Raw genomic sequence first — 27056 nt, forward strand, 5'->3', positions numbered from 1 at the left:
TTTAATAAATTTTTTAAAAGAAAATTCACATGAAAAAGTTATTTATTTATTTATTTATTTCTCTCGAATTTTTTCTTTTTCTTTTATTTCTTGATCCTCTTTCGGGAATATTTTTTATCCGTTTTTTTTTTTACGAATCAAAACAGAGAAAACCGAACATTTTTTTTTTCCTTTAGATATTTTCTTCGAGTATATTTTTCGAAACGGGATTATGAATGGAAACTAGTAAATTTACTAGTGATTTTTTTTTCCTGTAAAATATCAAAAAAATAAATAAAATAAATCGTAAAAATCTATAATAAAAAAAATAAAATAAACTCCTGTTTGGGGCGATTAGAAGACAAAATCAGCGTGTAAAAGATCGAAAATTGTATGTTATCAAAGTAATAAAATTCAGGAAAAAAATTGAAAATTGTATGTTACCAATGTAATAAAAATCCGAGAAAAAATATTATGTTACGATGCACTTACAAAAATTAACATAAAAATTCCATTAAGTTAATTTACTTACGTATGATAATGGAAACAATAAAACGATCGTAGGTATATATATATATATATATATATACAAGACGTATATATTGAAGCATCTAACGTCATTTACTTAGGGGAAAAAAAGGGGGAGAAAAACCCATACTGTTACACTGAAAAAAAAAGAAGAAGAAAAGGATAAAAATTGCAACCCCAAACCGAAAATTTCATGACCCAATTGACAAAAGCTTATACAGTTTCATCGATTTTCCAGTTGTGAGGTTTTGTCAGGATCGAAGCTTTGAAGATAAGCTTTGAAAGAATCGTATATTTTGCTTGGTTATTAATTTTCTAGAATCATCATGTCACTTTGCTTTAATTGATGCTTGTTAACTAGAAACGAAAGAATTTATTATCTAAAAGAATTTCTTTATCTGTTTTCTGCTCTAAATGGTCTCTCACCAATTTCCTCCTCTAACAATTGATGAGCTGTACGAGGTTTTTCCACGTAATATTCCCCCCTTTTTTTTCTATGTATTTTTTTTTCTCGTCAGTCGTAGAAAGAAAGAGAGGAAAACTAAAATATAATTTTTAAAAAAAGAAGAATATTCAAACGTTTAATTGAGCTAATAATAAAACTTGTATTTTCGTAAGCAATTAAGGTTAACTTGATAAAGATGAATTTGTAATTTCATTAGTTTGGTAGTTGTAATATTTATTTTTAGTGCGAGGTATTATGATTTTATGAATTTATTTAGTTAACAAAATTAAATTTAATAATAATCATTAAGTTTAATTAATTTATATCCTTATTTAATTATTAAAATAAAGTAAAATTTTCAGGCAATTGAAAAGCGCTTGTGTTTAAATTTATTTATATAAATTTATATTCATTTATTTATTTAAAAATAATTAAATCGTTATAATTTTATAAGGTTTTTTAAAGAAAATATTGACAATAATTAATGTCTTCTTCCTCTTTCTTACTCTTGCTTTTCTTGTCTTTTATATAATTAATTTTATGTAGAAAAATATTCTGGATTATTATAACAAAATTCGATCTATAAAGAGAAAAAATTCTAGAATATTTAATCGTAAAATTTGCTATTATTTAAGGTTTAAATATCTGTAGAATGTTTAGTGAATGATTGCTTATTCAATGATCGAAGCAATAGATTTGATGCTTGAAGGATTGTAAGAGAATTTTCTATTGTCTTTTTTATTCCAAAATTCTATGTAAATTATAAATACACCGTGGCCAAGGACTAATTTGTTTATAAGCTGCTGCATAGGGCCTCACACTTTTACATGCATCATTACTTGGTGAAAGGAAAGGGCCTTCCACCAAGTAATGATGCGCGTACACTTAGAACCTTAACGAGCCTGTGTGGCCCAATATCGATATGTAATTGCTATTATATAAAATTTTAACTGACTTTTAGCCCATCCTTTATATTTCTTAAAATTCTAAAAGTCATTTCTGTTCCTTAATATTAGCAGGCTCTGAAAGAGGAGACCAATCATTTATTAATAATTTACACATAGAAAAAGAAATTAAGCAATAAAAGAATAAAAAATGTTATAAAATATAACCCAAAAAAATCTCTAAAATTTTTCGAATAATATATTTTAAATTATAAAAAAAATAAACGAAAATTAATAAATTTATTCCATATATTTAATTGATATTTTAAACTAAAATACAGTAGAATAACTTTACATGAAAAGTAACTTTTTCGAATAATTTATGTATTCTCCAACCCTTCAATAATACAAGACGTTACTTCTTAAGGTTATAGAATGCATATTTTTAGATATTATAAGTTATAAGGGACGATATTTTTCGGGCAGTTAAACCTCTATCTTGCCCTAAGAATGGGCTCATGAGGACGTCAAAGCACATTCGATTGAATGCAATAGAATGTCCATGAACCCTTCTTGCGGTATTCAAAGAATACATCGATATCTCCCAAATGTCTCTTCTCTATTCTAAGCATGTTCTATACCATTTTCTGATGTCTAAGAAATCCAAAAAATCTCTTTTTCTCAGCAGTTTAGAACTTTGATTGTTGTTAAAACTTTTATATATCTTTATTATAAAAAAAAAAACTACATTTCCTAACGTTTCTTTTAATAATTTAAAGACGTTACTTGACTTTATATATAAAGTATTTGTTTATAAAAAATATATATGTATTTTTTTCCTATATTTAAATCATTTTTCTGCAATTTTTATTACGTAAATTTCTGTTGAAAACTTTGAAAGTTGAGGGGAAAAAAATTATATATAAACATTCGAACGTGTAAACATTTTCGATAATTAGATTTATACGTATGTAAAAAGTTTAAGTTTAAATTTCTTGGATATTTCTGTATAAAGATTTACTTTTTTTAATGTGTAAAAAAATTCTTTTTACAATTTTTCGAACAGTTTCTAACTTTAAAAAACGTAATTTTCTGTGTTTATTTATATATATATAGAAGCGTGTAAATGGAATCGTTTTCTATGGATAATTTACATAAAAATATTTTTGAACGATTTAAATCGAAAAGTTATAATGATACAATATTGTAAAAATTGTTTCCTTGTGTTAAATATTACAAAAATTACATTCGAAAATATATTTACTTTGGCTTCTAATAAAAATAAAATATATACATATATTCAAATTATTTTAAAGCTTGTTTTTATTATTTTGTAATTGATTTTAAATCCTTATTTTTTAAAGAATAAAATAAATTAAATTTTAGTTTACATTTAAAAAAAAGAGAGAGAGAGAAGAGCGGGAGAAGCTGGAGATGCTGGAGATGCTGGAGAAGGAAGAGCAGGAGGAGGAAGAGAAACATTGTTAATCTATGAAAGTTTATACATATAATAATGATTTGTTTAACTTAAGCTGAATTTTATTTTCAGTTTTACTCGAAAGCAAATGATTCAATAGTAGGAATTTTCAAAAATATTCAAAGACATTTATCGTCGTTTCGAAACAATCAATCTTGCTTATGTTCTAATCCTTTGTTGACGTTGCATCCTAATTTCCATCCAAAACTTCTCCCGGAAACGTAATTTATAATTCAGTTGATTTTTGTTCAATTTTAAAATGGACAACATCCTGCAAAATGTGAGAATTAAATTAGAATAAAACGTCTTTTTTATTATTTATTATTATGTTTTTTTTTTTCTTCTTCTTCTTCGTTTTTTTAAAGCTAGATAATTGCCGATTTATCGTTCTTCTTCTTCGTTTTTATTTAAAATTACTATTTAAAACGATTCTTTTTAAATATTTATTGATGCTAATGCTGTTATTAATTGTCTTTAATTATCATCTGGTTTTATATTATTGATTACTTTTAATTAAATTAATTGTTAAATCACTTAATTTTTAAGTAACACTTATTCTAGAATATTGCTGGAATATTTTTCAAGAATTGTAGAAAAATTTTATTTAATTTTTTTATTTTAAATTAGAATTTTAATTCTTGAAAAGTCTTGGAAAATACTAAAATAACTAGAAGTGTTTTTTTTTAGAATTTTATATTAAATTTTCAAGATTTTCCTTAAAAATTTATGGATAAATCCTGACATTTTTCTTTTTAAATTTATTAAAAATAGTGGTAAATTGTTGCTTATTTATTATTTATTATAATATAATTAAATTTAAATATTTAAAAGTCTTGAATTAAAATTAATTGATAAATAGTTTAATTAGTAATTAATATATTCTAATTATTTTTCCTGGAATTTTAATTTTAAGGCTTTAAATTAAAATTCCTAAAAAAAATTTATTGAATCAAAATTTTTTACTGTTCGAATTTATATATTTTAGAATCGGAATTAAATTAATGTATTTAATTTTATAAAGATAAAATTTTTATATATTTCAGTAAAAAATTAATTCTTATTAACTGTTATTCAGTAATTCTAATTATTAAATTTTACGTGTAATTATATTTTTATTTTTGTGTATATAAGGGCATTAAATTTTGTATGTAAACATTGTAATTTATGTGTTATTTTATATTTAAATTCAAGAATTTATGCATAATTTCACAATAAAAAGGTTTCATACATTATTTATATTAAATATTTATATAATTTTATACGATTTTTAACTATAAAAATCATTTTTATTCGTCTAGAATTTTAAAATTATTTATTTTAAATAATGTTTTAATTATAATTATAATTATTTAATTCGTTTTATTAGCTTTTATGAGACGATTTTAAAGTCGCTTATTTTTTTAAAATTCGTATAAATTTATTTAAATGAAACAGCTAAATATATATTATTTAATTAGCAAATTTATACATAAAACTTGAAATTCGTGTATAATTTTACAGCTTTAATTATAATTTTACTCGTAAAATTGCGGCATGAATTTATAGTTTGGTATATAAAATTCAATATATGCAGCTTTACAGCTTTATTTTTATAATTATTTTTCTATATATAATTATATATTTATAAATTAATTTTAACTATAAAACTATAAATTTTAAAATATATAAGTAATTTTATACATAAATTTATAATTAATTATAACATTATTTGTTTAAGTTCGTATAAGTGGAATTATTTGTTTGGCTATAAAATATTATAATGTTTAATTAATATAACAAATTATGATTATAATAAATGAATTTATAGACGTAGTATATTTACATTATTCTCAATTTGTTAATTTATGTAACATATAAAAAAAAATACATTTAATTAAATATATATAAAGATGTACAGTTTGATAGCTTATGCTTACATTGTTTAATTTTATGATATAATTGCTACATTGCTCACAATTTTATGGCTTAAATTGTTTAAACGTCTAACTATAATTAGAATATAAAGAAAGATAACTTTAATTATAATTTATAACTATCATTCTGTGCCTTAAACTATAATATATAAATGGCCTACCCATCTAATAGAATTGAATTTTATAGATTTAGAGAGTGTTAAATAATAAGGAAACCTCATATACACCCACAAGTTAATGGATAAAACAGTACATTTCAGGTGTACATTCGTAAAATAAGACTATAAAAATTTGTTTTATAGTTAAAAAGACTTAAATATAATACTTATTTAAGTATTTCTTTTTCTTATAAAAAATTAAATATATTTTCGTAAATTTAAAACGATTTTTCTGTTGCTGATATGTCGAAAACATATGCGTGCAGAGTTAGGAAGAAATATAAAAAAAAAAAAAAAAATGGAAGCATACTCAATTATAACTAAGTCATACGCATTCTTTTATCACATCTTAGACAAATGTAAAACCTATAATCTCATCTTCTAGTAACTTCTTGCTCAAACCTCCCATTTTCAATAAAGAGGAGTGACGTGTCACTGCCAGACATGGAAGATAGGTTTCTTTCTCATTCAACTATAAATCTGTTCAATAACCATTCGTTGTCTTTATGTTGAATAATTACAGTGTAATTATATCAGCTGCCATACGTCAGTAAAACGTCTGCCATGTTAAAGAATCGATTCGAATCATTAGAAAAAGTAAGAAAAAAATATATACATATTTTTACTACTTTTCTCATGGGTTTTAAGTTTCTGTGATTCAGTACGCAGTTATCAATCATTTTTTTCTATGTTTATCCAAAGTTAAAGCGTTAACAGAACGTGGAAGACAGTTAGAAACATATTGGAAAAGTACTGTACGAGCAATTATTTATTCTGAATGCAATTTTTTAATTCATTTAATTTAAATATATCCCGTCCACCTCAAATTAGTACTGTATTGCCCCTGTACATCGTACTTTTCCTGATGACAATAGTCATGCCGGTCATCTAATTCCGTTCTGAGGAAGTTTTAAATTGAAATCACGTGACTTCCGGTCTATACCGGAAATTTCTATAAGTTAATCGGGACCTCCTACCCCTACGCGTTTCATATATGCCTTGAATTTCAATTACCTAACGTCGTTCTTTAGATTAAGGAAGGACAGACAGGGAGGCAGCGGGTAATTGTCTACAGTTTTTTTTCAAATTCGAGCCCAATAAGAAATTACGATTTAAGATACAATGTATCGTGTATCTTCGATACAAAAGCCATACAGAAAGAGGTCATAGGTAGAAAAATTTAATAAGCTTTCGATTGTAAAGTGGTAAACACACACTTGTGTACGCGAATTGGAGTAAAAATCCTATACAATAGCGTAACCGAACAAACAACAATAACAGATTTTACACAAAATACTTTTGGAAGATCTTAAGGTTTGTAAATACAGGTCATTTTCCGCTTCGAAGCTTTAAACTCAGGAGTCATTAGAAGTTAATGAATGCTCCCTAATGAATACAAATTTCCAGAAAGTGGTTGAGACAGAAAAGAAAAGAGAATCGCTCAGACAACTGACTTATCTCTTCTTTCAACCATGAGAAAAGAAAAATAATGGCGACACTAAGTCATTAGTTGAAATGCGTTGTTTCAATTGACGTCATATCCCTCACGCTCCCCCCTTTTCAAATCTTTTATAAGAAAAAAAAAGAAAAAAAATATATCGTTGTACAATACATTTGGATCGGTAGAAAATTTTATTTTCTCTTCTTTTTTCTGTTAATTAATTGTTTGTTTAAGACTTAAAATGTCTCTTAGATTTCAACAAAATTAAGTATTTTACCGTGCAACCGCATCCTAAAGAGGAATCTACAGGTAAACCACATAAAATAAGGTATCACGCATCACGACGTGGATAACGTGCTTCAAATACTCACTCAGCCCCTATTTTAGTCGTGTTGACATTTGATATTGATAGCTGGAGAATGAGATATTTTTATCTTGAAATTCTTACAATTCTTTTCCTAAAGAAAAAAAAATATATATATATATATATATGTATATACTCGGATTGTCATCGTTAGTAATTGGATTAATAATAGTTTTCTTACTCATTGTTTTTGTGCATAAGTTTAATTTATTTTTCTTTTTTATAATTTAAAGCACTCTTCTCTTTCTTAATAACCTTTCTTTTCTTTTGAAAAACTATAATAATTGATAATTCTTCTACTTAAAATTCGAAATAAATCCTTGGAGTGAATATGAATTCTTTGTTCTTTCTTATGTAAGAACTTTCAATATCTTATTGTTGCCAGGAAAGTAAGAAAAATGAGCTTTGTATGAATGATATTTTTATCTAACATATGGCATTTTTATTTATAGAACTAGCAAAAATTTATTGTAATTAGGATATGACAAAAATCCATCCTCAAGATGGTAAGACGTGAGCATCCTTTAAGAGGATGGAACTGGCGTTCAAAGTTTATTAAAATATTATTATTATTATTTTTTTTAAAAAAATATTATAAAATTGTCTTGTAAAATAAAAAATACACTTATATTTTTGTCCAGGAAGTCATTTTATTAAAATATAACTTAAGTAAAAAGTAAATTAAATGCATTAAAAGTAATGATCCTCGAGTTCCATTCTTAACTTTTCGAATGAATACAAAGAAAAGCAGCGTTATTAATAAAATAATGACTTAAAAAATACATTAAACAGATAAATTTATACGTGTAAAATGCAAAATTTCATAAAAGTAATTATTATTAGAACATTAATTATAAGAAATTGCTGAGCAATCGTATTCTTGCAGACTATATCGTTTAGTCAATTTGTAGAAAACATACGCATCAAATCAACTTAGTTTAATAAATTTCTCGCTTCCACGAAGGTTTGCCTTGTTTCTTTTTTTTTTCCTTTTCCTAGTAATTAAATTTTGTAAATATGCAAATTCCTTTACGAAGAAAAATAAAAATTACAAAGAAAATAATTTTTGAATCTCGTACGGACTTCATCAAACGTTAAGCTTTGATAGTAATAGTATCCAGAGATTATTTGGTACGACATTCTTTTTAACGATCTTTTCTTGGTGGAAGGATTTTGTTAGAAAAGATAATTGCTGTGGGGACAACAAATCAACTGCAGTACAGATCTGTGATTAGATCTGGAGGAATCGTTGCAGCGGTGCCTCAAGGTGCCACAACGAACCACGATTTGTAATTACTTGGCGCCATAAACAACAATGATAGTCCAATAAGTTGTATTGAAGTGATAAAAAGCATCACTTCTTTTATTATCGGAGGAAAATACATATGGAAAATTGTTTCGTTCCCATTTGCAAATGTCCCTCTCTAATTATCTCCACTTATCAACAACACTCGCTGCAAGAATTCTTCCTCTATTTTTTTATTTATTTATTTTAATTTTTCTGTAGAATTTCTTTGTAACAATATAAAGATTTTTTTAAAACCATTTCTTAAGAATTAAATCTAGAAATATTATACTTATAGAGAAATTTATTCTATTTTCTTCATCTCTGCTTATGTTATTGCACTGAAAAGTTTTTTCTTTTTTTGTAAATTAATAACTTTATTGAAGAAATGATTAAATAAAACACTTTAAGAGGGATTTTTGCTCAAACGTTTGCAATTAATTTAACATTATTTTCTCTTTGGATGCTGTTGTCATAGTAACTACAAATGGGAAGATGGGATTGAAGCCATTCACCTCTTGTATCTTGTTTTCCATCGGACATTGTCACATTGATTAATCATTTTGTGACCAATGATTAGGTAATCAATAAGAAAACCTACTTTTCTATTAACGATTTCATTTTTCCTCTGTCTCTCCACTCTTCTAATTGTCCATGAAAGTTAAATATATTTGCAAAAGCACTTTCGAATTATAGCTTATACAATAAAGAAAAAAAACAAAAATCTTAAGAAATTCTTAAGGAAATATTTCTTTAATTTCTAGTAAAATAATTAATAAAAATAAATTAATTTTTATTTAAATAATTTAGAGAAATTAACACGATAAAAGTTTACGAAATGATTAATCAATTAATTTTATGCTTCAAAACGATTCTGGTCGATATTTTAGTAAGTAATTATTTGATTTGAGTAGTAATTTATTTAGAAAATAAAAATATAAAATTAGCTTATTTATGCGTATTTTATACCAAATCGTCATTGTAAATATTGCTTATTTTAATGTAAAATAGTGATGAAACACGTTCTGTAATTAAGGATTGATGTAATATCTAATTGTACTGTACTTGATAATGATGATGGAGATGCTAACGATGATGCTGATGCGAGGATGATAGCAATGATGATGTAAAAATGAAAATGTTAATGATGATGTAGAAATGAAAATGTTAATGATGTAGAAATGAAAATGTTAATGATGTAGAAATGAAAATGTTAATGGTGATGTAAAAATGAAAATGTTAATGATGATGTAGATGATGATAGCAATAATGATGATGTAGGAATGGTGGAAGTGATGATGTATGTAATGTAGTAATCTTTGATTCATCATCTTTAGCATTGATTGTGTAAATTTTAATCATTTTTCATTCCTTAGAACTTAAGTTTTTATCATCATTAGCACTGATGATGCTGATGTAGAAATGGTGACAGTGATGATGTATAAATATGGCAATGATGTTTGTGATGTAGTGATGATGCTGATGTAATCATTTATATATATCATAGTTATATTTATACGTCATCATTATCAAGAGTTTCAAACAGATCCTAATATTCTGAACCCCGTAATTGCTCCTGATGTGATGTAATATTTAAATTATTTATTTATTTTTCTTTTAAATTTTGTATCGTTTCTACTTTATATTTTATTTATATGCGTTAATTCCCGTGAAACTGATGTTTCTTTCTTTATTCATCATTTCTGTGCATCACGCTCTCATCTTTCATTCATCCTCTGTATATATTCACGCATTGCATTAACATCTCTAGGACTTATAACATAAATTTTAATGAAAAATTGTAGGTATTTAATCGAATAAATAAATAAAATATAATATTTTACTATCATAAATATTAAATTTCGGAAATTAATAGAATAAAATTTACGAAACGTCTAAATAAATTACAAGATTTTAAAGTAATTTCACCTTCAAAAATAAATGAATTTTAGCTTAAATTTTCGAAATTAGCTTAATATTTATAATCATTATAACTCTAAACTTAATTAACTTTCATAATAATACAGAAAATGGCCATTAATTTTAAAAAATACGTGTCAAAATTTAGGCTCAAATGAACAATAAAATAGCAAAGTACAAGGCGATTCTCATCTTCCATCTAAATTCTCTCACATGATCATATTGCTAATGAAAGCTGCTAAAGGACTTATAAATATATATGCCTCGTAAGACGTATCCTCTGGTATGTGTCTCTGATGAGTCTTCTACGTTATCTTCCTTCAACTGTACAACAGTAGCGATCGGAGAATATGGAAAAATTGCCCTCAACACGCAATTTTATCTTCCAACAAAGTATAGTTGGAATGCGAATAGCCTCATAATGGTTAGAAATAGCTTTCTACACCGATTATTCGCTGTAAAAGGAGGGTTATTACAACTTAAGAACTTTCATTTTCTGTTGCTATAATTGATAATTCTTCGGGTACAAAGTTTCTTAATTGATACTTAAGATTTTACTAATAAAAATTTTTCTATCCATTCACAAAAATCTTGTTTCCTTATTGAATTAAACTGTATTTTTATATATATTTTTTTCTTATTCTGAAATTTATCGATTTTTTCATCTTTATCTTCCATATTATGTTATTAATTTATGATTAATTTTCTTGATATAAACACTCTCTAGACATGAAAATTATTGTATTATTTAAATAAAAATAGATAAAATTTTATAATGTTTTTTTTTTATTTTCATACTTTATTTTAGTATAAATTTCGAACACGAGCCAAAAATCCTTACTTTTTCCATACAGAAAAGCTGCTGTTTTTTACGAATTTTAAGTGCAGAAGTCGTGTTCAACTTGAGAATTTCTGATAAAAATTCCAATTTTAAAGCTTTAAAGCGTTAAAATTTTGATATTTTAGTATTCGGAAGCAATTTATTTTCGTTCAATTTACTCCAAGCAATTATCTGCTATGAGAATTTGACGCCTAGAGAGCGTAAAACAACGTAAAAACTCTAATGATAAATTTCTAGAAACACGATATGACTAACTGTAAAGTAAAAGAAGGGGAAGGAAAATAGAAAAGAAAAAAAAATAGATTTGTTCAAAAGAAATCAACTTATGTTATTTTTTCACTCGAGCAATTTACAATTTACAAACCAATTGTCTTCTTCCATGATACGAAGCTATTGTCTCCAAGTTGAAACCTTTTTCTCCACCATGATCCAATTTATATGATAAAGAGTCAGTTCGCCTTGTTTTCCAGTCTCTCCAACGTGGTGGAAATTAATTGACTGATCAAGAGCTTGTCATGGGGGAAAAGACAGGTAATGAACAGATCAGCCGGACCGTTAAGAGGTGAGTCTCTCTCAACGTCTTCCAATTACTGTACCAAATAACATCTTGGATGGGGTATGATATAAGAAACTACCAGGAAAAACTAAATAATCAAAAAAGAAAGTTACTTTTGAATTTTTTTCACTTGTTAATTGCGTTTTTATCAATTGTAACTTTCAGATTTTACTCAATGAAATCTGTGTTTATAGATTGGAATTTTCAGTTGATTTTTCTTTGCATCTGTATAACTCGATCCTTTGTGGATAAATTTACGGATTTTCCTGAAGAAATCCAACAAATATATCTCGTTTTTCATATTGAGTAGCTCCTCTTCCAAGTTTCTGACTCATATTTTTCTTCTGATCCCTTGCGAGAGTGATGCTTGGATGAGGATTCATCCAGAATAATTTTCTTATCTCCCTGTGGATGAAGTCGCATCATACATAATTCTGATAGGATCATCCGAAAATGGATGAAAAGAATGCAGAATCGGAGCAAATATCGAAAAGTTTTCTATATCAATATTAACTTATAAATGCTTTTTTTATGTTATAAACAAGAAATATATGTATTTATTTTATTTAAAAGTCTAAACTAAATGCCTAGGAAGAGGATTATATAGAGAAAGATACATTATCCTGTTTGGTTAAAGCATATCAGATGCAGCTGGAATCTCTCCTGAGATTCTTTCTCCGATAACCTTGAAATATATATCTATATACTTTTTCACACCAGAAGAAATTATATTTTCAGAATATCTAAGAGTTAAGCCCTATAAAATTGGGATAAAAAGAAACTCTTCAGAGAGGTTCGCAGATGACAAAGATGATCCCTACCAATTGTCAATAGAGTGTTTGCTACATACAGGATCTCACTTCACATAAAAGTGTTGATATCCAGATCCTTTCAAGATTCTTCTAGAGAAGTGAAATGTGTATAGATATATATAAAATCCAAGTTTATCTTATAATGTCAACACTCGCTTTACTGATCCAAACCAGAGTTTGTACACAGAATGGATTTTTTTTATCATCAAGTAGCAATGATGTAAGCAATCTTTTTACAATTTATAATTTAATTATAATCAGGGATTTCTGTCCAATATACATCATATTTTTTTCCTCTTTTTGAGGTATTTTTTATGTGAATTATCATCATAAACGAAACTATTCGATCGCTTTTCTGAAAGTTTATAGATTAGAAATATCGATTCTATCGTCACTTTATAATTGAAATCCAAGTTGAAAGATCTGTATCGACGTATATTTTGGAGATGATTAATGTACTCGTAGAAAGATCTCTTTTAAAAACTATTTTTATATACTTTATAAGAGGAAAAAGAATAACAATAATATAATAATAATAATAAATTTTAAAATAAAGTTCTAGTTTTTAAGAAATAAAATACATTTTAACTTGTACTAAAACAAACAAAGAATCTGTCAGGGGGAAAAAAGAGGGAAAGATTTTAGCAAAAGAAACAGAAAATAATAGGATATTGAGTTTGCAGTGCGGATAAAGATTTTGATTGGTGTGAATTCGAGCAGAAAACAGACTAGTCAGTGAGAAGGGGAAGACCCCAATACAGAAAGGAGGGATAAGAGAATTCACAAGCTTATCCTATTAACAGTTCGCCCAAGGAATTCTTTTCTCTCTCTTCCATCTTCCCCATCCTTTCTGACATCCAGAAATGTGTCAACAGAAGTGTCCACCTCTGTCCTGAATCTAGTTAGTTCCATTTGCACAAGAAGTTGGAGTAAAAGAATTGCCATTTCGTGTCCTTTTCTTCTTTATCCATATTTACCAAATGTTATAATCGTTACCGGTTAATTTTATTTTCCAACTTGGTTCACGTGTACAAAATACTTAAATGTTTATCGTGTAATAAAGAGATTTATATATTTTAAAAATTCGATATGAGAATTTCGATTAAGAACTTCTCCTTTTACTATTTTCGATCGATAAACTTCGTCTCCAATATCGATTATTTTCGTTTGTATATTGTTAATAATGATTTTATTAATTTAAATATAAAACTTTTGTATATTTTTTTACTATATTTTAAACTTTTTCTAAATTTTTACTTTAAAAAAAAACGATTTTTGACTTAGTTCAGTGTAAGATTCTTCAATATTTATGCGTGAATATTCTTTAAACTTTGCGTAAAATACTTAAATATTCAACATTTCTTAATGTCTTAAGGATAAACTTTCTCAATCTACTATTGATTATAATTAAATTATTCTTGCTTAATTATTGCTTGTAAGCTTAAAAATATAAATAAACAATTTATTTATTTTGTTAATATAAGCTCTAACACTCAAAAATTTGTTTAAAATTAACATCCAGTTTATAGAAGAAAGTCAAGTTCAATCGATTCTGATCGATTTTCAAAAGAGATAAAAGCATTTTGGTCGTAGATTTTGAAAGCTTGTTATTATATAAAACTAATGAGGAATTTTTTTATAGATTATCGATAAATTTACTCCTTTACAACACAGAAATTCTTCTATACCTACAAAATTCTATTGATTTATAGTATGGTTTCTAATGTATTTCGTTATCCTTCGATACGTGTTAATGTTCCGAATTACAATAAAAATAATAAATAATTATTACGAAAATGTCCATAAAAATGTAAGAAATTGAGTGTATTTTATAACATATATAAAATATTGATGCAAGATACAAGAGTTATAACAATTAACTGGAAACAAAATATTGGAATATTGAATTTCTGGAAATTTACAAGAAGTTAGTCGCTTGAGTAAATTGTAAGTAATTTATTTCAAATCAGCGGTATTTATATAGGGATTTTTCGTATTTTTCTTTGTTTAATTTACTTCTCTAATAAAAAAAATATGGCTTATAGAGTTATTTCTACTCAGCCTTTCGACATCTGTCTTTGAAGACAGGAGTTCTGAGGAGTTCTATAGTTGTTGCTGTTTCATCCAAACAAGCGTGTGAAGAGGTTGGAGGTGTTAGCAGTTATGTACTTTTCTTTCACTATTAGAAGAATGAATAAAGAAAGAGATGGCTTTTTTTATCCTGAAAATACCCGAAAACTTATTCCTTTTCGTGTCTAGGGATTTGCAAGACGTTTTCTTTTATTGAAATGTCTATCATTTCAATGGTCATACATATCTTTATATTCTTTATTTTTATAAAAAAAAAAAATTGAATGCGTATAAGTACGTAAGAATAATACTAGTACAATTTTAACATCATAAAATATTTAAAAAATATTTTTCTATGATAAATTTTTATATCCCAGTTTCAATTTTTTATGCTCGCATCCTCATCTTCTTTCCTTTCAAGTTGTGAAAGGGATAAACGTGTAAATGTATTAACGTTTCAGTAATATTTTCGACGATATTATATTATATTATATAAACTAATGGATACGTTAATATTAACAAATATTCCTAGTGATATGCGAGTAATTTAAATGCGATTCGTAGTTATGTATAATGAACGTATCTAAACGTATGGTGTTAAGACGAAACTCCTGCTTCTGGTTATATTTAGAAGGAGAGATGAATATAACATTTCAGGACGGTTACGCTTTTCAAAGAAAGTGCTAATTTGAAAACAATCCGGGTGACTACATATAAATAGATGTAGTAATTTTGATGTGCAGGATGTACGTGACATATTAGCCATGCTCCCTCTTCACCAAGAGGGAAGTTACGTCTCAGACACTAAATTAATGCTATATGTGTGGTCAGATATTTATAATTTGGGTTCCTTTCGGTAAAAATCTCCGTAGAGAATTTATTTTACAACCTCCAAGGCTCCCGGTAAGCTTCTGAGACGTATAATTTATATGTATTATTAATAGCTGCTGATGCGTCATTAAGTTCTTTGTTCTTACTAATTTTTAAAATATTCTTTTACGTATATTTTTATAATACAGTTGTTAAAGTAAAGGAAAAGAAATAATAGAATATCTTGAGTTTTTTACAAGTAGAATTCTTCCTTTCGAACGGTTTGAACATCTTATTGATTGATAGAATTTGACCCTCTTAGGTCTACTTTCAATCGATACAATGTTTGGTAGATAGAAGTAATCTCTTTGTGGGGAGTCTGGTTTTGTTATAAGTGAACTGTCATTTGATTTTGCTTCTTTAATTTATAAGGCTGATTTACCGTTTTTTACTGTAAACATTCGTAAAAAAATACATATATATATATATATATATATATATAAAACTTTCAAAGCGTATACAAATAATACTCGTGTATGCTTTTGTAGTAAAGTATTTGCTTAAAGTCAGACATTTTGTAAGGAATTATTCTGTTTACTTTGATATACAAGTACAATGAATTAGCTTGGGGAACGTTATCTAGTAAGATATCGGTTCTAGAGTTTTATGAGGCTTGCAGAACGGATATACAGTATCAGTATATTGTAGGATAGGTAATAAATCTAAGACATTGTATGCAAAATAGCATTCATACCCCAAAGCACGCTGGAGTCGATCCGTATTAGTATCTAAACTCTCTTCGTATTTCTCTCAGGACAGCATTTTCAATAACTTATTCTATAATGAAGCTCATTATGTGTTTCTCCGAGATATTTTCTTCCTTATATTCCTACTTTCCTTATTCTTTTAGCTTTTAGAAGATAAAACTTTTCTCATATCGTAAGAGTAATGTCTGATACATATTTATCTATATTTTAAAATCTATATTTCTCTTAGCGTAATGCTATAACTTATATTTTATATACAACTTTGTATTATATTCTGTATTACAAACTTTCATAAACGTTTGCATGTATAGATTTTTATGTATATTACAGATAGACAGGGCCCCTTCCAAGTCGAAAGTGGGACATTTGCTTGTTTGAGGCCCTTTATATTTTAAAAAATAATATTGTTTGACTAAAAAACAATCATTTTTTTTTCTCTTAATATACAAGAAATGCGATAAAATGAATAATTTCTTACAAATATTTTTGAGATTCCTGTCTAGATAAGTTCCATACCAAATGGGTCTTGTAGTACACACTAAATAAAGCCTGTAGATAAGTTTATTAAGTACTGTAGATAAAATTACAAAATATAATTTACTTCAGTATACCCGAAACGTTTTCCTAAGAGAAATAATATTTAATCAATAATGCCTCAAATTACCTTTAAAATGTATTTTAAAATGCCTAATTTTTATATATTATGTAGAAAAATTCATTTGATATGATGTTATTGTTATTATTATGTATTGATTTTTCTTGTTTCCACTTCCTTTTAACAATATTAATAATTATTTAGAAGCCAAGAATATTTTTCTCTTAGAAAGACACAGATCCAGCCATTATGTTGATAGTTTCATCGTCCACGTCAGTGAAATCTTCAACAGAAAAAGGGGGGAAGAAAAACAAAAAAAAAGAAGAGAGAGAATATAAGGAAAATGGCTATTATACTCCCAACGATCTCAGTAATGTGACTTAGACGTGTTAATATCTTAACACAATATAATAAAAATCAATCATAAAGAGAAAGTGCAAGATCCTTTAATAAGTAATATTCTTTTTCACACATTAAAATAAAAAAAAAAATTAGCTATAAAGACATAATTATCGATGAAAATTTCGTACATTTTTATTATTTTTTAATGTACGAAATTCTAACCTCGCCTTAAAAGAAGAAGACTTTAAAACTTGCAGATTATTTTACAAGCAAATAAAACAATTGGCATTCTTATTTTAGTATAATAAAAAAGGGATTATTTGATTAACCTTTACTTACCTTTGATAATAATTCATTTAATTAGGAGAGTGCTTTAAAAAAAGGAAGGTAAAATAGCCATTTAGAGAGAGAAGGGATAAGGTTGAGTTAGTGTTTTAAATGTGTATAGATAGTAAGTATCTTGCAAGCTGTTTACAGCTCAGAAATGTTGCTTTGCACTTTTTTTATGAGCCCGTGAACTCGTTATCTAGTGTTGCTATAGGTTTCGGAACAATGCGTATACAACAGAAATATGTGCCGTGTTACTGTTGTATAGGATAACTTCTAAGCACGTCGTTAACCCCAGCATTGTCTGCTTCTACAAGTCGTTGGGATTGTCTCAACTTTACTGTGGCTTGTCTTTCCTAGAAAAGCAACTTACTATCGAACTTGAGCATCTGATTAAAGAGTAAATGTGTAACCATTGAAGGTAATAACATGTCAACTCTAATAGGGTGTTGGAGAATGCTGTGCGACCTCCTTAATTTACCGTGTATCCCTTTTCGTAAGAGGATTAGGCCGGAGTTCTGTCGTCTTGTCAATACTGTAACTAGGACAGGTATGCTGGTTGCTAAGCGCAGTAAGCGGGATCATGTTGTACCCACTCTTTACTGCACAGCATGAACGTAGAGTGATCCCAAGTTCCCAACCAGGCGTGTTAATGCGACAAGATAAGTCTCAATGGGCTAAGTCTTTGTCAGATGATCGTCCTTTGAATGATTTAGCATCGGTAGTACCTACGTAAATCGAATATACTGTATTATCCTTTAAAAAAAAATAAATAAATATATTTACGCCGTTGTTTTCACTTAAAATAGACGATAAATAATTAAGTAATTTAATCAAAAATTCTTTTATGAATATTTTAATACAACGCAATGTAAAAATCCAATATTTAAATATGGCGCATCTCTCCTCTCTACCAGTAAATATACCTCAAATTTATAAATTAATTCAATTTGAATAATTTATATTTAATTTAATAATTAAATAACATTTTCTCGTTTAATTATAAAATATATTTTAATATTTCATTCGTTTAAACATTATAAATTATGGATAGAAAAAAAAAAGAAAATTTTAATAAAATTAAATAAATTTTATTAAATACTTAAAAAAAGAGAGAAAAATGAAAAAATAATTAAGAAAATTTATTAAAAAATAAAGAAAATAGTTTTTTATTGCTATTTTCTTCCCGTTATACGTTATTAAAACTTCTTTTTTCCCCTTTTTAAGTTGAAGTTTTGATGCAAGTTTCAAAAAATAAAAATAAACTTTGAAACTACTCTCAAATATAATAATAAAAATAAATCTACTTAAAATATATATTAAAAAATAATCTGTACAAGTCTCTATATTAATAACATATACAGATTTATATTATATATTTTTGTAAAAAATAATATATTTAAGGTAAAATTAAAGATAAACAAAATTAAATTTTTCATAATTTACAATGGTATAAAAATGAAAAAATAAAATAAAATTTATTATTATTATTATTATTATTATTATTATTATCCTCATTTAAATATATAAAATTTAATTTAATTTGTTGTTTATTTATTTATTTTTTTATTCTTGTTATACTTTTATAAAATCATTTAAAAGTTTATTGTTGTTTATATTAGACATTATTATTTATTTACATTTTATTTTTTATTTAATTTTAAAGATATTTTCTGCTTATAAATCATATAAATTATCAAGTTTAATCAAAAGAAATTTTTTAAATTTTAATAAAGAAAAAAGAAAAACAAAAATATTAAAAATTTTAAAAACGAGAAAAATTAATTAAGTTCAGAAAAATAATTATAATTAAAATTATTACTATTTTAAATCTTGTTTTTATAACTGCAAACAAATTATTTATGACTTTTCAAACTGTAGAATGATAAATTAATCTAAAATAATTTATATTTAATTTTTTAAGTATTAATAATATTCTAAAATAAATTTAAAAAATTTTTATTTAAGGTTTATTTTAATCTTTGCCAAGTCTTTTGTTTATATTTATGCCAAGAAAAATTATTTAAAAAAATTAATAATAATAATGAAAAATTAACGAGTAAATATAAATTATTATTATTATTATTATCTTATTTATTTATTTATTTATTTAAAGCATAAAATATGACAGTAATCAAGAAACAAAAGATTAAATAAACTAAATTTGAAAACTTTCTTCATTGTTTTATTATGGAAGAAGTTTTTATTCTGATATTTTGTAATGTAAATTTCCTATGTGGCAACTCTCCAACATTTCAATACAAACTCGTCTTTATTGTAAACTAAGTTCTATATATGTTTATTTTCTAGATTTTTTGATAAATAAAGAGTAATATAAAGAATTAAAATAAAATTATACAAGCTAAACTATTCTTATTTTACTTGAATTCTTAGCTCTAGAAATCTTGTTATAGGTCTTTAGCCTTTACTGTAGAGAGAAAAACTGGTCATTTAAAGCTAATAAATCTCATTTTGTAACTTTGCTTTCATTTTTTTTTTCTTATTTCACTCGTTTACTTTTTTATTTTTTTATTTTTCTTTCTCTTTGTTTCATTAAATAGCCTGCGGTTTTGATTGATTAAAGTAAATTTCACTTTAAATTAGAGTTTTGAATTAAACAACACTTATTTAACAAGTTTTTTTTATAATTAAAGTAATTAAAAAATGATATATTATGATATTAGTTATTAAATAATATAGCATTAAATAGGATTTAATTAAAATATAAAACGCCTTTTTGTAAAATTTGAAACACTTCTTCCTCCCTATTTTTTCTTAATTAAAAATTTTTATAAGTAAATTTTTAATGTAATTTTGTTAATCATAATGTCTCGACGTTATTTTATTTATGATTAAGTATATATATGTTGAATTTTCTAGCGATTTACAACAATTTTTTAAGCTGAAACCGCTCCGGTTTCAAACAACTTTTAGAAATTTAAGGTTGAAAAGACACTTATTTTTCCCTAATTTTTCTTAATTAAAAATATTTATAAGTAAATTTTTAATGTAATTTTGTTAATCATAATGTCTCGACGTTATTTTATTTATGATTAAGTATATATATGTTGAATTTTCTAGCGATTTACAACAATTTTTTAAGCTGAAACCGCTCCGGTTTCAAACAACTTTTAGAAATTTAAGGTTGAAAAGACACTTATTTTTCCCTAATTTTTCTTAATTAAAAATATTTATAAGTAAATTTTTAATGTAATTTTGTTAATCATAATGTCTCGACGTTATTTTATTTATGATTAAGTATATATATGTTGAATTTTCTAGCGATTTACAACAATTTTTTAAGCTGAAACCGCTCCGGTTTCAAACAACTTTTAGAAATTTAAGGTTGAAAAGACACTTATTTTTCCCTAATTTTTCTTAATTAAAAATATTTATAAGTAAATTTTTAATGTAATTTTGTTAATCATAATGTCTCGACGTTATTTTATTTATGATTAAGTATATATATGTTGAATTTTCTAGCGATTTACAACAATTTTTTAAGCTGAAACTGCTCCGGTTTCAAACAACTTTTAGAAATTTAAGGTTGAAAAAAGAAAAAATATATATATATTCTGGATAACACATACGAAGGGTTGTTACAGTAAAATCTTTATCTAGTAATCTAACCTTAACAACTTTCTCAATACCTCAAGGCTTTCTTTAGTTATCGTGTAAAAATCTAAGCGTTGGAAATAAGTAACGCTTGCTGACTTTTACAACATTTTTAGTAAAAAGAATAAAAATAAAAGATCTAACCACAACTTTAACAAGTTATTTAACTTTAAATACTAGTTAACTTGTTAAATTTTAATTAATATATTTTTTTAATTATCATCATACTTATTTTACAATAAATTTAAACACATTTTTCTACTTTATCCATCTCGTTTACACGCTTCCAAATCTTCTGGATATTCGAATTAATTCCAAATTAAAATTTTATTATAATAATTACATATTTAAGAATGTTTTTATTTAAAATATTAATTTTTATTTTTATTTTTTTAATCCTTAAAACTTCTCTATACATCATTCTCATTGTAAGAGAGCGTATTTCTTACTTAAAATTGATATTGCTGGAGACAGCTGTGTTCAGATTTGACTTTTCTGTTTTTTAATATAAATATATATATATATATTTACTTATTTATTTATTAATTCTGAGAAAGATTAGTTTTAGGAAGTAATGTACTGTACTAAGCCACATAATACAGAACAGCCGTCAGCATCTAGAATAATTTTCCATCTTGCATCATTTAAATTCGGTAATTTTTAGAAAATAAAATTTAAAAAAAGGTAAAAAAAAAATACCAGAATATTTCGAAATAATTGCTGAAATTTATATTTAAAAAATCAATAATTAGTATAGTTTACATCTATTAATTTAGTAAAGAATTTTTGCATTTAATATACGTTCTGAATGTTGTTAAGATATATTATTCAATATAATATGTATATTTTATTAAAATTTCACTCAAAAATATAGAATATGAAGTAAGTAATTAAGAATTTTCTTTGAAAAACCTTACGTTAAAAATTTATCTGTATAAATGGCAGCTTTAATCTATTTTCTTTTTCTTTTATACTTTGATAAATTTCAGTAAAAAGCGTAAAATTCTACCTAAATTCTTCCCTATTTTTTCCCCTTCCTCTAACTAATCTTCTAAAAATAAAAAAAAAATATATTAAAAAAATTTAAAATTAAGCTGTGTCCTTTATGTATTGCTGATAGCTAGATCTTTCATCAATGTTTCAAAAGAATTTATTATTTTTTTTAATTAAAAAAATTGTATAGAAATTTTTATCAAAAATTTAAAATTTAATTACAATTATTTAGTTTTTAATATTTAAAAAAATAATAATAATAATAATCGTTGTTAATTTAAATAAATCGAAGGTGGGATGTATCTCTTGATCATTAATTTATTATTAAATTTAATTATATTTTTATATAATTTTTAAAATAATATTACCGATAAAACATTTAAAATATAATCAAGTCAATTCTTAAAGTGAGAATTTTATAAATTTAATTATGTTTTATTTAATGTTATAATATATAAAATATTTTAAAAATTGTATTATCTACAGGAAAAATATTCAAAATATACCCTTAAAAGAAGTATGTATTCCCTTAAAAAATTCAAAGTATACCCTTTATGCATTAGGATTCAAAGCATATATATATATATATATATATATATACTTTTAAAATATTTAAAATATATGTTCTTGTGAATTTTAAATGTTTAATATATAGCCTATATATATATATATATACCATAACATTTATCTTTAAAAAGTCCATCTGTAGTTTATAGATTTATATCGAAGAAATATGGAAGAAAATATAGCTCATAGACATAAGTATATCTTAAAATGCTTAAAATAAATCTAAGTATGAATATAAAATACATAAAATTTCAATATATATATGTATATATAAATCATAAAAATTTTAATATTTTTAATATATTTTTTAAGCTTTCTTAATCTAGAATTTTTAATATTTTATAAGAGATGCTGAAATTCTATCAACTTTCGAAATTAGTTTCCATTTATTGAATGCCTATCTTATATATAAAGTTTCCAAAATTTGCTTCCATAAACTATCTATCTGAGGGATGCAGAAATCTACTTTCGTATGCATAAATCTTCCATAGAAAAAAAAAAAGAAATTCCAAATCTTTCTTCATATCTAGCTTCAAAGATTTAAAATCTATAGTTATATCTTTAAAGATTTCAAATGTTTGTGTGTATTTTTTAAACTTTTATAAAGGTATAATTTTATTTTAAAGATTTATAAAATTGTATCCTGACCTTTATAATTTTTTAAATAAGTTTTTCTTCTTATCTGTAGGAAATATTTTTAAATATATTAACAATTTTTTTTTTTTTGTTGACAGTTTAAAAATATACTACCTTTCCTTATTTATTTATTTTTATAAATAAGACAAAGATATACATTTTCAAAGGTCGTTTATTGATTGGTAGGAGACTTTAACTATCTTTGGGAATTGGTTACATTCTGGAGTTGATTGATCGTAGAATAGGTAACAGGAGTATTGTTTTATGACGTCTATGCAGTAGTGAAGCACCCCAGATAAGCGTGACAAAGGAAAAAAAAATCCCGTTTGTTTCATTGGTGTTACGTGTATAAGAGAATACAACACGGTGAAAGAGCATTAACTCTTCATTATCTCTAAGAAATTGTAATGAAATTCGCTATTGAAACGTTTATTTAAGTTGAAATAATTATTCAATCCGTTTAAAACTTATTATAATCCTTAAAAATGTCATCTAACATTTAAAAATCAGAGATATTATCGCTTGTATTAAGTAACTTACGTGGGAAAAAAAAGGGGGCGGAGTAAAATATAACTTTCGATTTCCAACTAGCCAAGAGAGCTCATTAAAGCTAATTTGTGCTCCCTGCTGTTAAGAGTAGAATTGTCAAATTAAATGCGTAATAAATCTTAATATCCAAAAATGAACACCAAAAATCCGGTTTATAATTAAAAATTTTGTTAAGAAAAAGGAAACGACGAAAGAAGAGTAAATTTTAAATATATATATATATATTAATAAATTATTTTCTTGATTGGCCAAATTACATTTTAATGACGATAATGAATGTTAGGAAATTTTTCTATAATTGCCATTTTATTACCTGGAGGGGAATTTCAAAACAATGCTTCGACCTTATCAACACAAGGTTTGATTTTGTCAACGTCGTTTAAACTTAGAAGGGTTGCAAGAAGGTTGGGAAGGGGGAGAAGAGGAAAAAAAAGGAAGAGAAATATCAGATTTTCCTTGAAGATAGAACCCAGAGGGTCGGCTGGCTGATTTGATAATGAGATGGTTAATTGCCCGGAGCGTACTGCTTGTATCACATTCCTAGCAGGAGTTACCGATAAAGGAGGAAGAACGTTCTGTTTTCCTAATAGATGCGACAATCTTAGCTTCCCACCGAAGGAATACTCGGTATCGATTTTTCCTGTCAACAAGGCCAAGTCTATACTGCCTCGGAAGCAATGAGATTTTATCTTCCAAGTTGACATCAATACCGTTCCGCAATTTCAGCTTCAATTATGTAAAAGTATCTGCACAGATTTGACTTACTGTTTCCAATATTCTGTGTATCTTAATAGTTTCAGTCGCAGGTGAAAAGAAAATTTATATAAAAAAAATGAAAGAAGAAGAAGGAGGAGGAGGAAAGTTCTTGATCGAAATCCGAATATGGCTTCTTTCCCTTTCTGTAGATATATAAACGACAGTTTATGTGGACAGAAGGCATTCAACTTGCATCCAGTGCTGAGGTTAGAAAGATTTTCTGTTGTTCTGTTTTTTTTCTGCTTAGTTCGGTAGCACATAGAGAAAAAGCTGCCTCGGGCTTTCTTCAACAAAACTTTGTAGACCTTATTACCAGGAAATTGAGCAACAGCGGGGATGAAGGAGGGGAATAGAAAATTTTCCCTCCTCCTGAGGGATTTGATCGGAACAGTTGGCTTAGTAGATTTCTTAAATAAAAAGTGTGCGTGAATTGGATCTAAACTGATTTTCTCAAGTGCTTCAATTTAACATTGTCCTTTAGTTAACGACGATAAATTTTATATACCTCTTTTTTTTATCTGAGTATTTATTTAATTATCTATCGAATATATCAAAAGTAATTTTGAAGGAAAAACGTGAATAACCTTCTTAGTGAACGTTACCTCTTAGTTTATTTTTATAACTTCAGGGGCATTTAAAAATAACTAATAATTTATTGATATAAACAGTTATATTTTTGAACTTCCCTATTTTTAATATTTTAAAATCAATTTTATACTTTTATTATATTAATTTTTGCTATATTCTACATCGGAAATAAAAGGATTGATATTTATAAAGTAACCCAGAAAAATATTTTATTTCGGAAATTTTAGAAAGTGCTTATTTTTAATAATAATAATAATAATAATAATAAAATAACACCGTAAAATGTTTATGATGACCATTAAACTTCTATGATTATTATAAACTTTCTACACTTTAATAAAAAACAAATAAGTTTAAAAAATGCATTTCTTTTTTCTGGAGGATGTTTTAAACTTTCTTTAAACAAACAAAACGTATATCAATTTATAACAAGATGCATTTTGCTTTAAGATAATAATAAGATGTGTTTCGGAAATCCTTCAGTAGAATTTTTTTTCCATCCATATCAATTACTGCCTTCATCTGCATCTGACGTTTTGCTTGACTAGTGTTGCCTGTACAAAGAAAAGAGGAAGAGAAATCTCATCCTACACTTCCTGTTTATATCAGATATCATTATCAGAAGGCTCAAAACTTCGTATCTAACAGGTACTTCAACAATAGAAAAATCTACGCCATCACCCCCTTGATGCTTTTTACTACAAATGTGAAAAGGTCATACACAAGTCGAACTATCAGCAACAATAATAAACTGTGATAACCGCAACATTGCGCCATTACTGTAATTAATACAATAGCATCTGACCACATTATCGTACTATCTAATAGTACTTTTAAGCTATAAAATCAAATTTATTATGATACAGATACGACGGTGCGTTACGTAGCCTTAACAGCGTAAGGTTGTATACATTAACACGCGTATAAAGCCAGGAAGATAAACGTTAATCTAATTTTATAATTAATGAAAATAAAAAAATAATAATAATGTAGATAATGACTTAAATTTTAATTTAATTTACTTCCCGATAAACTCGATTTTTGATTAGCAATAATAAATTTACATTATCTAAAGTTGTTGATAATCGAAAGTTATTTTCCACTTTCTAATTGGTTTCAATTCTAAAGGGGGTTTTTGTATGATAGAAACTGAATAATCTTTATCAAGTTTATATTCTTAGTTCCAATAACTAGTTTAAGTCTCTTCCCACAATATATTGTTCACTAGAGGAACCTGTTGTTTCGCATTAATTGGATTTCTAATCGATGCATAGGAATCAGTAGTTTGAAAGTTACTGTTGCTTAGACATTGCTATTCCTAAGATAATACATTTACGCTTAACTATAGCTTACAGAAAATGCAATTAATTTATTTTCTTCTTAATGATCTCTTTAATTTACTACACACCAAGCCGAACAATAAAGCAGAGTTAATGATAAAATGAGATTGTTATATAAATGCGTGGTATGTGTGTGTATATAAATTTATATTTAAAATTTTTAACTAAGAACAATGATAAGAATTGTTAAATCAATTACCGTAATAATACCCCTAATACTATTATTAACTTGTATTTTAACTAGCTTCACTAGTTACAGTATCGATATTGTTCTTATATTGGTATTGATCTTGGTGATCCTCTGGTGTGGAATGCTGTTGGCGTGATGCTAATATTGACACGGAATGCTGTTGGAATGGTGTGATATTGATGAATTCTTTTAACGTGATGCTGATATCATTTGTAAGCTAAACTCTATACTCGAATTTCTTGCATAGGTAGCGAATATAACGGTTACTAATGTTAATAATAATAATAATACAGGAATGGTTATCGGTA

At 25.8% G+C, this 27056-nt stretch overlaps 1 protein-coding gene across 4 annotated transcripts in view; it reads left to right on the plus strand.

Moving 5' to 3' along the window:
- Positions 1–27056, plus strand: part of LOC136975555 (leucine-rich repeat-containing protein 24-like) — a 253269-nt gene that overhangs the window by 175634 nt on the left and 50579 nt on the right. Inside the window, exon 1 of one of the 4 annotated variants that reach the window (XM_067270631.1) lies at positions 12458–12823. The exons of 2 other annotated variants lie outside the window; for them this stretch is intronic. The gene's annotated coding sequence lies outside the window, so the exon portion shown is untranslated. Of the gene's footprint in view, positions 1–12457; positions 12824–15234; positions 15577–27056 lie in introns of those variants that run through there. One more of the 4 variants, XM_067270632.1, reaches the window with a different exon arrangement.

The sequence above is a fragment of the Centruroides vittatus genome, unplaced genomic scaffold (assembly GCF_030686945.1).
Source record: "Centruroides vittatus isolate TY-2023 unplaced genomic scaffold, ASM3068694v2 contig_375, whole genome shotgun sequence".
In the NCBI taxonomy this organism is placed as follows: Eukaryota; Metazoa; Arthropoda; class Arachnida; order Scorpiones; family Buthidae; genus Centruroides; species Centruroides vittatus.